Source organism: Dipodomys merriami, unplaced genomic scaffold (genome assembly GCF_024711535.1).
Source record: "Dipodomys merriami isolate MVZ:Mamm:240054 unplaced genomic scaffold, mDipMer1.0.p SCAF_25, whole genome shotgun sequence".
Lineage (NCBI taxonomy): Eukaryota > Metazoa > Chordata > Mammalia > Rodentia > Heteromyidae > Dipodomys > Dipodomys merriami.
Genome location: NW_027203937.1, coordinates 10,761,086 through 10,776,622, shown reverse-complemented (window position 1 = coordinate 10,776,622; position 15,537 = coordinate 10,761,086). Strand labels below are relative to the sequence as shown.

General features: G+C 34.8%; 1 long non-coding RNA gene across 1 annotated transcript in view; it reads right to left on the bottom strand.

The window, feature by feature from the left end:
- The window catches only part of LOC138836158 (uncharacterized), a 1,179,723-nt gene that overhangs the window by 815,569 nt on the left and 348,617 nt on the right, over positions 1-15,537 (bottom strand). The window contains exon 2 of the long non-coding RNA XR_011374920.1: positions 9,837-9,914. This is a non-coding gene — a long non-coding RNA (uncharacterized lncRNA). The remainder of the gene's footprint in view (positions 1-9,836; positions 9,915-15,537) is intronic.

Genomic DNA, 15,537 nt, shown 5'->3' with positions numbered 1-15,537 from the left:
GAAAGGTACACTACTGTACCATTGGTGAGGATGCAAATTAGTGCAAACCTTTTGGAAGACACTTTGAAGATTCCTAGAAAAATAAAAATAAACCTTCCCTAAGATCAAACTCTTGGGCATTTATCCAAAAGGGAACATGTCAAGATTTAGTAAAAACTTGTGCATATCCATGTTTATTGCTGTACTATTCACTACAGCTAACTTATGGAAATAGCAGAGAAAGCATAATGTTATATCATTTGCAGGGAAATGGATGGACCTGAAAAAAAATTAAATGAAATAATTTAAATTCAGAGAAACAAAAGATACATATTTTCTCTCAAATGTGAAAGTTAGATCTAAAATACAAATGTACATGAAAATATACATGGGATCATATGCCTATAAACATGATCAAATTGACTAATGTATGGTTTATGAATAGGTGGGTTTCCATGGTGTAGCCCATTGAATAATTAACAGTTGAGCATACTAAATTCTAGAAAGCTGAAATAGATGCTGTCTTAATGGAATGGGAATTAAGATCAAAGTGGAAGATAAATAGAGCAATGGTGACTAAATACAATCCTAATATTTGGTGTACATATGTGAAAACTAGAACCAGGTGGATAGGAATGGAGACAGAATGATGGAAGCAGTAACACTGCTCAAAATAGAGTTGTACACATGAAGTGACATGTTGAATTACAACCTACCTATACATTCTCCCTTAACATTCTGGGGAAATTTTTGCTCTGCATTGTCCACCTTCTGGTGACTCCTGGTTTGTCCTGGTGGTGACAACGTGCCTCCAATCTACCTCTGTTTTTATATGATCTTCTTTGTGAATTCAGTGTGTCCGCTTATTTTCTTTGGGATTTATGAACTAATGGAAATCCAAAAGGATTTCATCTTGAGATGCTTAACAATTGCATCTACCAAGATGTTATGGAACACATTCTCCAACTCAGTACCGTGGTCTCTGTTGTCTTTGAAGGGATGTATTTATTCAACTGTGTTGTCAAATGCATTGCTTGGAAGTTTTAAATAATATCTCCTTATTTGTTCGTGGGAATATGTACTAATTTTCTTTTGATTTGTAATCAATACAGCTACAGGTTTATCAATGTTTACAAATATTTTCAATGTTCTTGATTTTATTGTATAAAATCTTATTGAATTCTCATTATTTCCTGTGTCTTCCTATATTTTCAGTATCTTGTAGAAGCTAAGATACACAGCATTACTAAACATTCTCTAGATGCTTTCTTGCCAAATTCCAGATTCTCAAATTTCTCAGATTACAATTTTGTCTATTTAAAATATTTCCTAAAATCTACCTTTATTTCTTCAAGAAATTTAGAAAAACATTAGTTAATTTAGAAATATTTGGGAATTTTTCCAGCCACAAGTTTTTTGTTTCTAACTTAATATACTATGTTCATAAAATATATCTATGTACTTTAATTATTCTAAATTTGTTGAAATATGTTCATGGTTTAGAATATGATCTATTATACTACACGATCAACACAGATTTAGAATATGCATTTTACTCTTGTATGGACTCTTCTGTAAAGGTTAATTAAGCCTAGATACTTTTTAATATTGAAAAATATATGGGTTCTCTGTTTACTTGTACTATTTCTTACAAGAGAGAAGTGTTGAAATTTCAAATTAGGATTATAGTTTTATTATGTTTTACTAGTATCTGGGATAGTTTTTTGCCTCACATGTAAGCAAATTCAAAGGCAAATTATTAATCAATGCAAATAATTATATATCTGTTCATAGCTTTCAAAAAAGGGACATGAACAGGTACATAATAGCTTAAGATTGTTACTTTTCCTTTAATGAGTTGATCTCCTTTATAATTAGAAGAAAATAATGATCATCTTTATCCCTGGTAATAGCATCTATCTGAAATTCCCTTTGGCATGGCTACAGCTATTTTATTTTTCATAAGTTTAATATTAGCCCAATATATTTTTCAGTTTTTTTCTTTTAACCTATTTGTAGCTACATTTAACACATGCAATTTTTTATTTATATTTCCTGTATGACTTTTATCCAATCTCATAAACTCAGACTTTTAATTGGATTGTGTTTTCACTATTTGTAGCTAATGCTATTATACCTAAAATTAGTCTTGAGAACTGTGAGGCTGAAAGAGGAAGACAATGGAACATATTTTCTAGGGAGAAGGAACTTGAGAACTTCTCTGATAGGTCTGACACATGGTGAAACTGAAAACAGGTAGCAGAGAGCTTGTCAGAGCAGAAAAGAGAGGAGAGTCAAATGAGATTACAGAGGTAAGCACAGATAACAAAGCGATCTCTCCTCTAAGCTATGATAAGCAGTATAAGCTCCCTAAAAACAACAGGAAGTGTTTGGAGGTTTCTTCTCTTTGGTTGCAGAGCCAAACAGATTTGGGGCAGAATAAATAACACTGAAATAGACATTGAGAATGGCTTGCCCTTCTTCAATGCTAGGTGGGTAGTGGCATAGGAGTGTTGTAATAGCAATGGAAATAGGAAGAAGAAAAGAAGCTAGAAGAATAATTGCTTGAAGAAATGAACAAATGCTTGACTTTGAATAGAATATTGAACTTAATTCAGTAATTATGACATGGATCCTAAAAAAAAGAAGTCTTCGGATCTGTTTGAATGTTAACTGGTCTCATCATATTGAATGGGTTTAGACAATTTCAGAAAGACAAATAACAAATCGTTTAAATAGGGATACAGGTGGACCCACTGCAACAATGAGATGTACACGTTGTTATGTCAAAAAACGGACTTTACAACTTTGGATGGGGTGGGGGAAGGATTGGGTAAGTGGGGGTATGGGAAGGGATGGGAAGGGGAAACAAAGGCGGAGGCAACAATGCTTGATAAGAAATGTACTCATTACCTTGCCCATATAATTGTAACCCCTCGGTACGGTATTTTCACAAATACGTTGTCTTTCTTTTTTTATTTTTTTATTGTGAAAATACGTACAGAGGGGTTACAATTACATGAGCAAGGTAATGAGTACATTTCTTATCAAGCAGTGTAGCCTCCTGCTTTGTGCTTCCCTTCCCATCCCTTCCCATCTTCCCACCCCCTCACCCCACTTCTCCCTTCCCCACCCCCTAACCCCCCAGCCAAAGTTGTAAAGTTCGTTTTTTGACATCACGGTCTTCTACATCTCATTGTTGCAATGGGTCCACCTGTATCCCTATTTAAACGATTTGTTTTTTCCCTTCCCCTCCACAAAGTATACCAACATCAAATACAGTGAAAACAGGGTTATATCATGGGGGGGGGGAGGGACATACAAAGCAACAAAGAAATCATCTTATAAATGTGTTAGAAACAATCGCATGAAAGAAATACCCCATTTAGAATGGATATAATCAAGAACTCTAATAACAAATTCTGGAGGGGATGTGGACAGAAGGGAACCTTACTGCGTTGTTGGGAGTGTAAACTTGTTCAACCACTTAGGAAAGCAGTATGGAGGTTCCTCAAAAGACTCCACATAGAGCTCCCCTATGACCCAGCAATTCCATTTTGGGGCATTTACCCAAATGATCACAAACAAGACCATACTAAAGCTACCAGCACAACTATGTTTATTGCAGCATTATTTCCCATAGCTAAGATATGGATCCAACCCAGATGCCCCTCAGTACATGAATGGATCAAGAAAATGTGGTATATATACACAATGGAATTCTATGCCTCCATTAGAAAGAATGGCATTGCCCCATTTGTTAGGAAATGGAAAGACTTGGAAAAAATTATATTAAGTGAAGTTAGCCAAACCAAAGAAACATAGGTCCCATGGGTTCCCTTATTTGCAATAACTAGTATATGTCTGAAACAAGCAAAAATGGTTAGATAAGTTGATGTTAGGTGAAATGAACTCCAAGGTAACGTTTTTTCTTATAGGTGTAATCTAGACTTAATAATGATGATAAGAAGATATGATTGTAAAAATGGCGGGGTCTGTGTTGAGAAAGACCTAGCAGGAGTGGGAAGGATGAGAGAATGATAGGGCACGAATATGATTCAAATATATTATATCTGTTATCTTTATCTCTATACCTCCCTCCATCTACTTCTCTGTGCAACAATTCTCTATTACCTATCCATCTTTCTACCTATTATCTTCTTAGCTATCTATCATCTATGTATATATGTATGAAGATATAATGGAACACACTAACAACTGTTAAAATGGAGAGGGGAAGGGAAAAGGAATCATAAAGTGTTTCATAGAAAAGATGAATTAAAATACATTATATGGATGTATATATGTTAATATCACATGGAATCACTTTGTGTAATTAATTTATACTAATATAAACTTTAAGAAGAATTAAATAATTAACAGTGATAATTTTACATGTTTTGTTGTCTACAATAAGAGTACCAGAATTTTATTTTGCTTGGCTCTCAAATATAGTCTTGTTATTCTTTCCTCCTTCTATATATGGATACAAAAATCACCCTCCAGAAAAAATAATTGATATACCTTCTCCAGAGATAACCATGTAGCTACTTCTCTGTTAAATTCTGTATATTTAATCTCTTTTATTTTAATTATTATTTTTCTGGGAACCACTTTTACTACCTATCCACTAAAGTTCAATAGTCCAAGTACTAGAACTATGATTGATATTCTTATAAGAAATATCTGGAATCTGGACTGGGTAAAGGGAAATCTACCTTTCCTGTCTACTGGAATCCAGTCTCTAACCTAGCCTATCCTTGCTGTGCAGACACAATAGCTCTAGAAATGGAAGTACTTCATTTATGGTAGCACCTTCCAATTGCACAATCTCCTCATCCTGCATTTCCCTACACACACCACCCTTTCCCCAACCCTCTGCAGAACATAGTAAAAATTTAATGTATTTTGCAAACATAAAAATGGACGAACTTCTTTCTAGATGCTGAGATTTAGGGAAGATGGTATATAATTAGTCTCTCCTATAATTCCCCATATTATAGCTTAAAAGTTTGCAGTGCATATTTCTGTAATTACTCCCATATATAATTACATTTACATAATACTTACATAGTTTTATTTACATAATATCTAAAGTGATGACTCTTTCTTTTTTCAGAAATGTTTCAAATATCCCTCCATAAGACACACTAGAACTGTATTTTTAAGGACAAAATAATAACAAAATAAAAAAAATCAAGAAACTTAAAAATATTTGTGTATACATATTAGCTGGTCATTTTTGTTTTAAATTTTATTGTAAAGGTGATGTACAGAGGAGTTAAGGTTATACACATAAGATAATAAATACATTTCTTTTCAAACATTCCTCTCCCTCATTTTTCTCCCACTTTTCTTCCCTCCAACTGACCCCCCAAGTTGTAAAGTTCATTTCCAACATAGTGTCTTGTGGGTATTGCTGTTGCATTGGTTCACCCTTTGTCCTATGTCTCACCATTTTGTTGATCTCCTTCCCTTCTCCAAATCAGATAAACATATATATAAGACAGATAGTGCCAATATCAATAACAGTGACAGCAAGGTATAAACCAAAGGGGGTAAAAACTACAGAAAAAAGAAATACCTTCACATAGTATATTACAAGCAATAACAACAAATACGTTTCCATATCTTGGAGTTCATTTTGATTAGCATAATTTTATGTGGTCATATGTACATAGCTGTTGAGCTATTATGATTCTTTGCTTAGCTGATCATTCTTAACCAACCATACAGGACGAAAGAAATCTAAAAGGACAATATATTGTGGATATTGTAGGCATTTCAATTGTAGTAAACCAGCCTTATTTGCAGATTTTTTACATGTAGTTTTGACCGAGTATGAACAAAAATAATAAATAAAAATGAAAAATATTCCAAAACAAAAATTATAGTTCCCATAAATGCATTATACAGCTGTGTTGATGGGAAAATTCTTTCAGTCTGTCCTATGTGTGATTATTTGTTTGAATTTTGCATTATGAGTAGCAAACATATGCTCACAGATATCAAGTGTCTACTATTTGTATAAAATCTCAGCAGATATCAATAAATAGTAGAAAGAATTAAGACTGCAGAAAATTCATTTAGTTCCAATCCTTGGTCTATTGTTTCCAAGTTCTATCATGTTGTACGTGTAGCTTAACCAGTCTTGATTGAATTTTTAATTTTCCTATTAGTAAAGTTGTGATAATAAAGTATGGTTCAGATGTTATAGAATTAAACAGGAAACTAATAGACATTAAAGAACATTTGATATATGGTAGAATGATCTGCAAATATTGGTTTCATTATCTCTTATCAGTTTCCTTATGAATGTTATATATCTGCACAGTGGGTTTTACCCATTGATAGACTAGTGAAGTAATTAAAATGATTTTTATGTGGGGAGCTTTTTGCCAATTATAGTTTTAAACCTTCAGCTAGCATCATAAATTTTCCACAGATCTTGCCAAATTGTAAGTTGCTAGACTCTACCATCACTTATGATTCAATACATCTTGGAAGACCTGAGAATTTGGATCCTTAACACATGATGCTGATGCTGCCAGTTGGAGACTATATTTTCTAAACCATTGCTGTCATTCAGATGCAACCACCCTAAATAATCATTGGCAAAAGGGGAAGAACATACATCATAGGGGAAGGTTCCAAGGTCATAGCTAATGTATAGTACAGAAAAGTGCACACAGTCCAGTAGATGGAAACTCCCATAAGTAGGCTATCTTCCCCCTCTCAATATGTAAACTTGGGCTCCTCAATTCTTTCTCCTAAGCTTCCAATCCCTTCTGTCTTAAGATATAAGGATCAGAGCTAGGAATGTGGCTTAGTGTTAGAGTGCTTGCCTAGCATGCACGAAGACTTGGGTGTGATTCCTCAGTACCACATAATCAGGAAAAAGCAGGAAGAGGTGCTATGCTGTGGCTCAAGTGGTAGAGTGTTAGTCATGAGCAAAATAAACTCAAGGACAGTGTGTAGGCCCTACCCTGAGCTCAAGCCCAATGTCTGGCAAAAAAAGAAAGAAAAGAAAAGAAAGAATTGATATAGGGATCAATATGGGTACATGCTTTTTAAACTGTGACTTTTTTCTCCAACCATTTTGTGATCATTCAAATGAAACACCAGATGGTCCTAGTAGATGAGGACAGGAATTATAATAGCTACTATTCAAGAAGATTGGATCTTTTGGTATGACTTGTAGTTCCATCTAAGAAGTCAAACTAAATGAAAACAAATGATAAAAGACTAGCCTATAAAGAAGTTCTTTGTGCTTGATGGTATCTGGAGTCAATCTTTGCAGACTTCTATGGAACATTGTGTGTTTATAATGATAATCAACAATGATAAAAACCTGAGACATTACAAACTTCAAGTCATGTTCAGTTTACTTTTAGCATTAGGATTTCTCTATTCCGGATATTGAAAGTAAGTCATTTTTACATCCCGTGGTATCTTTTCTCTTTAATAATGGAAACAATTCATTATATAGCTAACCCTTTTGAATACTTGCTTTATTTGACCCCATAGAATAAGAGCTTAAATGTCCTTTCTAGTTCAGTACTTAGAAAAACCCTTTAAGGTAATTATTCTCAGTCTGAAAATTAAAAAACTGTAGAAAGAAAAGTTTGACTGATTTATCAGGTAAATACAGGGTGTAAGGACTGATGCAAAGTTATTTGTAACTTGTGCTTTGTTTATCCTATAAAGAGATTTATGTGCTCTGACAGTTATTAGATATAACAGAAACATTTGTCTAGATATTTACCTAAAAACAAAACAGAATTATAAAATGAAGAACAAAGATATTAGATCCCTGCAACAGAGAACTTAATCTTCCTGAAACAAATGGCTTAAGTATGAAATTAGATTAAATGGGTTATCCAGAATGATGAAGGCATCATGAGATGTTTTTTCTCCCTTCCCCATCTCACTCTTTCTTGTTCTCTCCCTTTCCTCCTTCACCACTCTCTTTTTATTTTCTATCCCTTTGACTGAAAGCCTGTCTAATTTAATAAAACTAATATGAACAAAATCATATACAAAATAAGTTACTATGCTCAGAACCCTTAACTACTCTGCCAGAGTGGGGCTACAAAATGAAGTGCAAAATGGAGCACGGAACTCAGGATCCCACTCTAAGGACACCTTTTTGACTAGGAGGACTGATGATTAGTTCATCATAAGTGTCAATGCCAAAGACATGTCCTTTTAAATTTCCCAGTTATACATGAATAAATCTTTAATGGGAGATTTTTACAGTAAGAGCCTCATAATCTAAGAGCACGTATTTAGTGATTTTCCACCAACTATGAACAGGTGAGTAGTGTAGCAAATTTCAACCCAAGACATTGTTCTTTTTTCTGATAACTGGTTGAGCATTCAGACAAAACATAAAGAGCCCTTGTAAACACAGCCTGTCAATGTAAAATGTGGCCCTCAGAAAATCATGTCATTACTCTTGATGATAACTCATGATAGTACCAGAATCCTTCATCGAGATTTTAACATTGACCAATGTTGTTTCTTGGAGCTTTCCTAAAAAGGAACCTGCCACAACCTGCATTGCATTAATCATCCTTATCATGCAGCTTTGTTCTCAACCTATTCTTAGCAAGAGTTTGTGAAAGCAGATGAGAGATATTCACAACATTTACTTGAATAGAAGCATGAATTACAATGTGCTTTTCATAAAAAACTGGAGGTGGGAAGTGTGATCTTTTGGCCTCAGTTTCTTTCTTAAATGCAAAATGAATGCAAATTCATTACCACATACATTTATATTTTAAGGTATTTCCTCAAAAATCTCATAATATTGAAAATCCCCAAGTCTGAATCCGAAGGAACAGTACATAAATATAAACAATTTGGGAAAAATCAGCTATTATACAAGCTTAGTATTGCATCATCAAAATCTTATATAGTGATATTTGAAGTATTTTCTGACAACAGTAGAGAAACATATAATAATAATAATAAACCAATAAATCATGATAATATATTTGTAGCACTTATACATCCTATATAATTTATTAGGTATGAAATTCTGATTACTTGGTTTCCTTTTTCTCTTGATTCTCAGTCCATTCATCAAACTGCTTATTCACAAAAGGCAAACAATAGTTCATTATACCAAAATACAATAGTTATCCATTCTCCAGAATAGATAGCTCAGCTATTTCCAAATGTCATCCATTTTGCAGGTCACAGATTTTCCCTAATTTTATGTGTGTATGTATATATACATATATATATATATATATATATGTACACAGATAAACATACACACACATATATAGATATGTGTGTGTGTGTGTGTGTGTGTGTGTGTGTGTACACACACACATACCAACACAAAACAAACACATGCAAAGACTGGATCATTTGGTTTACTTAGAGTTTTAACCCCTGCATTTTTTGCATTCAAGGGAAACATCTGTCCTACTAATCATACTTTCATGTCAGCAGGCAGTGTATTCAAATACTGATTAGGGTAAGAGGATGCTGTGAGCTCCCTGAGCATATCAAACAGAAGAACAATGAACACTCAGATTACATTAGAGGGACTGTGACTAAAGACATTTCCACAGAATATGTGTTGATAGGGTAATTATTAGGTGGAGTAAATTACAATGTAGAAGACTTAACATGTACTTGTATAAATAGTTTCTTTTTCTACAAAAGAGATACTGTATTAGAAAAAAAAAGAAGATGAATTTTTTTTAAAAAAGTTGTTTTCTAGTAATTTCCAAATATCGATTGCCTCAAGTTCTATTGTATATCTATTTCAAAGTTTTGGTTTGTAGGACATTGTATATATTTAATTTTGAGTGGATAATTTTTTATATTAAAAGCCATACCTGATTTGATGGTTTCGTCTTCACCTCACACAGTGAGAATCAATAGATTGATCTTGTAAGACAGCTACCTGGGGTGATCTAAAATGGAAAAAAGGCATTTTGAAATTAGGACAATATACCTGCAAACTTTAGTAATCATGGTCACATTATAGGATGCAATTCAGTCGATCAACATTTCCTGCATGTCTACTGAGCACTGAGGCCAGCTTTTTGTGGGCATGAAGATGCAATAGAGAGTGGAAAGAATCTAGCTTAGTACTGAACAACATGTGTGAAATAAATGGATGGCAAATGAAACGGAAAAAGAACTAATTATTTCTTTGGGTGAGTAGTTTATAAATTACTTGGGGAGGAAAAATACCACATGAAATAGATTAATTATAGGACACAAATACATAAATCTAGATTACTTATACAAAATTTCTGCCAGTTATTTTGGAACTGAGGATGAAATAAAAGTTTAATTTGAATAGAGTTACAAAGAAAGCTTCTCAGAAAGTTGTTCTTATAGAGGACCTACCAAAACCAGCAATATTACAACTCTGTGTGGGTGTGTCCTTTTCGTGCAGGTCCTAGGGCTTGAGCTCAGGGTCTGGATACTGTCCCTGGGTTTTTTTTGTTCAGGTATAGCAGTTTAACACTTGAGCCAAAGCTCCACTTTTAGCTTTTTGGTGATAATTTGAGATAAGCGTCTCATAGACTTTCCCGTCCAGTTGGCTTTCAACCACAATCACTAGAGCTCATCCTCTGGTGTAGCTAGGAGTCACTGATGCCAGCCAGTGTACCTCCTTTTTTGTATTGGTTACTTTCAAAGTAGGGTCTCATTTTTTGCTCATGCTACCTTAGTTGCAATCCTTCTGCTTATGTTCCCTAAATTGCTGATGGACTATGTTTCCTCTCTTGGTGGGATGATAGGTGAGTACCATACCACTCAGCCATTTATTGAGGTGGTGGGTCACACATTTTTATGTCTGGGCTGTATTCAACTTTGATGCCTTGACTTCTGCCTCCAAGTATCTAAGGTAAAAGAGTTGGGCCACCTTGGCAAGCTATCCCTTCTTTGACACAGTTTCTTTTGGTGCTGATTTCTATCTAATTTAACCTCAGCTCTGTCACCCCCCTATTGTGTATGTGTGTGTGTGTGAGAGAGAGAGAGAGAGAGAAAGAGAGACAGAGACAGAGACAGAGAGAGAAAGGAGATTGTTTCTACTTTGAACACTCCTTTTAACTCTGCCCTAGAGTTACTCTGTACTGACTTCAAGGAGGAATTCATTACCTAGACACTGTCTTTCTCTACACTGTGTTATGGCTGGATATCCCACAACCAACCTGAGAGCATCAAGAGAGTGTCGGTATCATTAACAACTCTCCTCCTTCTGCTCCTCCATTTAATCGTCATCTTCATCATCATCCTCACAATCACAATTGAGCAGATTGTAATTAGGAAAAAAATGAAATAAAAAATTTCAGAGATGGGGGAACTCATGGTAGGAAGGGAGCTACTTTTTTTTTTTTTGCCAGTCCCGTGGCTGTCCTTAATCCTCTTTGTGTCTAGAACACAAAGGGCTAGCCCTCTCCCACATGAGTCACATAGCCTCTTCTGGCTTTTCCTGGGTAGTTTATTCGAGATCAGAATGTGATGGACTTTTGTGCCTGGACAGGCTTAGAACTGTGCTCTTCAGATCTCAGCATCCTGCGTATCCAACATTACAGGCATGAGCCCCCAGTGCCTGACTCAAGGGAGCTACTTTTAATGCAGCATGAAGAGTGTAAGGAGCTTGATCCATAAGATAGATGGGAGTTTCGAGCTAATAAAGATGGTCCAGAAAGCCATGGAAAATGTGTGTGTGTGTGTGTGTGTGTGTGTGTGTGTGTGTGTGTGTGTGTGTGTGTGTGTGTGTGTGTGTGTGTGTGTGTGTGTGTATGTATCTCTATATATCCAATCTAAGGCAAAATGAAAATTGATAAATGAAAAAAAACAATAAAATTTGCTTGAGCTTAATATTTACTCACTTCTCAATACTGAATATAGTGTATCAAGAAATACCACCCATGAGTTTTGAGGGCTCATTAGAATACACAGTAAGGAGTTGTTTTAAAGGTAACTTACTGCATTCTATATGAGATTATTGAGTTAATAAAAATTCTAGACCGATCTAGTGATATCTAGGTTTGTGATATCTAAGTTTGAATTTAGGGCCTAGAACTTAGTAGGGTTCTGTCACCTTGAATCATGTTTCCAGCCCAGTTTTGCTGATTATTTAGGAGATACCTTCTAGCAAACTTTCTGCCTATTCTGCCTTCAAACCATAATCCTCCCAATCACAGCCTCCTGAGTATCTAGGATTATGGACATGGGCCACAGGTATTAGGCATTAACTTTTTTTTGGGGGGGGGTGGGTAGGAGGGGTCCGGTTGTGGGCCTGAACTCTGGGCCTGGGCACTGTCCCTCAGCTCTTCAGCTCAAGGCTAGTGCTCTACCATTTGAGCCACAGCGCCACTTCCGGCTTTTTTTTCTGCTTATGTGGTACTGAGAAATCGAACCCAAGGCCTCATGCATGCAAGGCAAGTGCTCTACCACTGAGCCACCTTCCCAGCCCTCGGCATGAACTTTTTATTTTCAAGATGATATTCACTATTTAGTGAATCTGTGTAACCAAATCTTGTGATAATTAGCTTATCAAGTTAAATAATCACCATGACAAATTCACCTCATCATAAATACTATGCTTCTCATTTTATAAATCTGAAAACTAAAGGCCAAAGGAATTAAGCAATTTTATACCATTGGTAAACATTTTTGTTTATATCAGCCTCCAACTTCTTTGAGATATAACATTTTTGTTACAAATATTGTGCTGGCTTTTAAAAAGGCCATCACTTTAGCTTTAAAATATCATGTGAGTGATTTTTCAATGAAAAAATTTCCTTATTTACAAGGCAAAAATACCTTGATAATAATTTTTGCTGTTTTTATTGCTTTCCTTTCCACTTGGAGGATATACATGCTGATAGAAAATGCTTGAATTTCCTCTCGTAGAGGGCCCTAGCCTTCCTTCAGCATTTAGCTCCTAATATAAAAAGACCGTCCTAATTTCAGCAGACAGATGTAACCAATAATGGCAAACCAGTAATGGAAGCTTTTAGCGAGTCTCAGTAAGTTATCAAAACTTAAAATATGTAGGGAAAAGAGTATATCGCAGAATCACACAATGTTAAGCTTAATATTTGAGCTTGACTACAGAGCAGCAAATCCATGTAAGAGATTAAGAAACACATCAAGTTCACAGATCTATGATTAAGCTTGTCATCAGATGTGGCAGTACAGATGCCTATGTAAGTCTGCATCTTATGAGACTTCTTCTCATTTACTATCTTTATACAGACCAGAGTGGTTACCCCAGGGATCTAAACCCATTAGTGTGGTTTTATAGTACAGTTCATGCTCATAGCATGCTCTGCCTTGTGTTTGGTGGCATTAAATATTTAAGTAAATGGGACCAGGGTGGTGTTGAGAAAGAGCAGTTTTTAGTGAGTTTTTAAAATATACACCATTGAAGAACAAATATAAAATTATTAAAAAAATCTATGTCTGAGGTTCAAGAATGAACCAGTAACCAGAGGAAAACACAATTTGTGTTTTGTTCTTGTAATTGAATTATATTGCAGTGCTTTCTAAATCTATGCATGCATCATATTCTATAGTGGAATGTAAAGGATCATAAGCAATAACTCTATCATGAAATTTTAATGTGCAAACCTCATGTGGATGTGAGACCATGAAACTCTGAAACAAGCTCAGGAAAGTAAAGTACTTGGCACTCTGAGATATCCATTAAATTAACCTTTTACTAACATCAAAAACAGATGAGGCATTTATATATTTGAAAAAAGCAGGATTTTATACTAAACAAACTGGCAAATTGGTAAGTTTTTAAAATCAGATGTGTTCTTTGTAATTTAATACGATTCTATAAAAAACTTTACAGCAAAATGATATTGTATAAGTTTTGCTTATATTATTTCTCTTTAGTCATATGTCTTATTTTAGAAGATTCTAGTGAAACCCATAATATGAAAGTATGCTATATTAATTCATAGTATGACATCTGTTTTGCACATTTATATAATTAATAGTACAATAAAATAGTGGAGATGAGGTGTTTCTTTTATTAGAATAGCACAAATGATACAAAGAAGAACAATTTAGATTCCCTAATTTATTTCCAAGTGCAAAGCATCAGTAGCTCATGCCTAAAATTCTAGCTGCTTTGGAGGTAGAGATAAGGAGTGCCGTGGTTCCAGACAAGCTGGGGGGAAAATGTCATGAGATCCCCTCCCCTATCTCAATTGATAGCTACAAGTGATATTTCATGCCTGCAATTTTAGCTAGGCAATAAGAACTCCAAGTATTTTTAAAAATTATTAACTTGAAGTAATTGTACAAAGGGACCCATTGCAACAATGAGAAGTACAAGTCGTTATGTCGAAAACGAACTTTACAATTTTGATGGGGGGGGGGCGGGAAGGATTGGGTGAGGGAGCAGGAGAGGATGGGAAGGGATAGGAAGGGGAAACAAAGGAGGAGGCTACAATGCTTGATAAGAAATGTACTCATTATCTTGCCCATGTAATTGTAACCCCTCTGTATAGTATTTTCACAATAAAAAATTAAAATTAAAATTAAAAAATAAGGAAAAAAACAAAGCAGTTTATGACTATATTATATCTTAATCAGTGTCACCCCTTCAAGATTTTCACCCAAGTAATGGTTAATCTACACAGTGTATAAGAAGTTTGAAAGGATCTGCCCTGCAATAGGCTCTAGAAAAGTGAGTACAATTAGCAGGGAAAAATTGAGGATTTTCTGGGTCCTGATGTCCAATATAAGAAATTCTGTGGCTAAACATGAGTTTAAATAATTTTGAATTTCTATACTATTGGTCAATTTAAAATCACAGAGATTTAATTTGTTGCTGAGCATTAACTTTGCCATATTTAATTGACTATGAACACAGTAAGTGCTTAGTTTGTCTATTTTTCTACGTGACTGTCTTCTCAACTACTATGGATGTTTCATGGTGGCAAAGGTTTTCAAATAGTTGTTCATATATATGTTTGTATCTACATTGGATAGCAATCAGTTCAAGGTAATTAGCATACCAACCACCTTAAATGTTATGATATCTTCTAGATCTTATATATCTATTCTGTGATGTAGTATATAAAATATCATATATGTATGTATTTTGAGACATGATTTTGCTATCAAATCCATGTTGGCTTTAAGCTTGCCACATAGCCCAAATTGCTTTTGAATTCACGGACTATTTTTCCCAGCATCCCAAGTACTAGGATTATATGCATGTACCGCCATGTCTGGCTTACTAATTACAGGCCTCTGGCTCTGCTGACCCTAGAATTTATTTATGGTATCAGACTGTAACAGTTTGCTAATTCACTTCCCTTGCTTCCATTCCTGTGTTCTTTTTCAGTCTCCAGTAACTACTGTCTACTCAAATTCTATGAAATCAACTTTTTAAATGTCACACACATTTGAAGTAAATCATTATGTGTTTGTCTTTATTCCTGAGTTTCTATGGCTGAATAGTTTACCATTGTGGGTCTATATCATATTATCTTCATCCCATTATTCATTATTCATTGTTGGACATTCCATGTCCTAGTTAATGTGAATTGT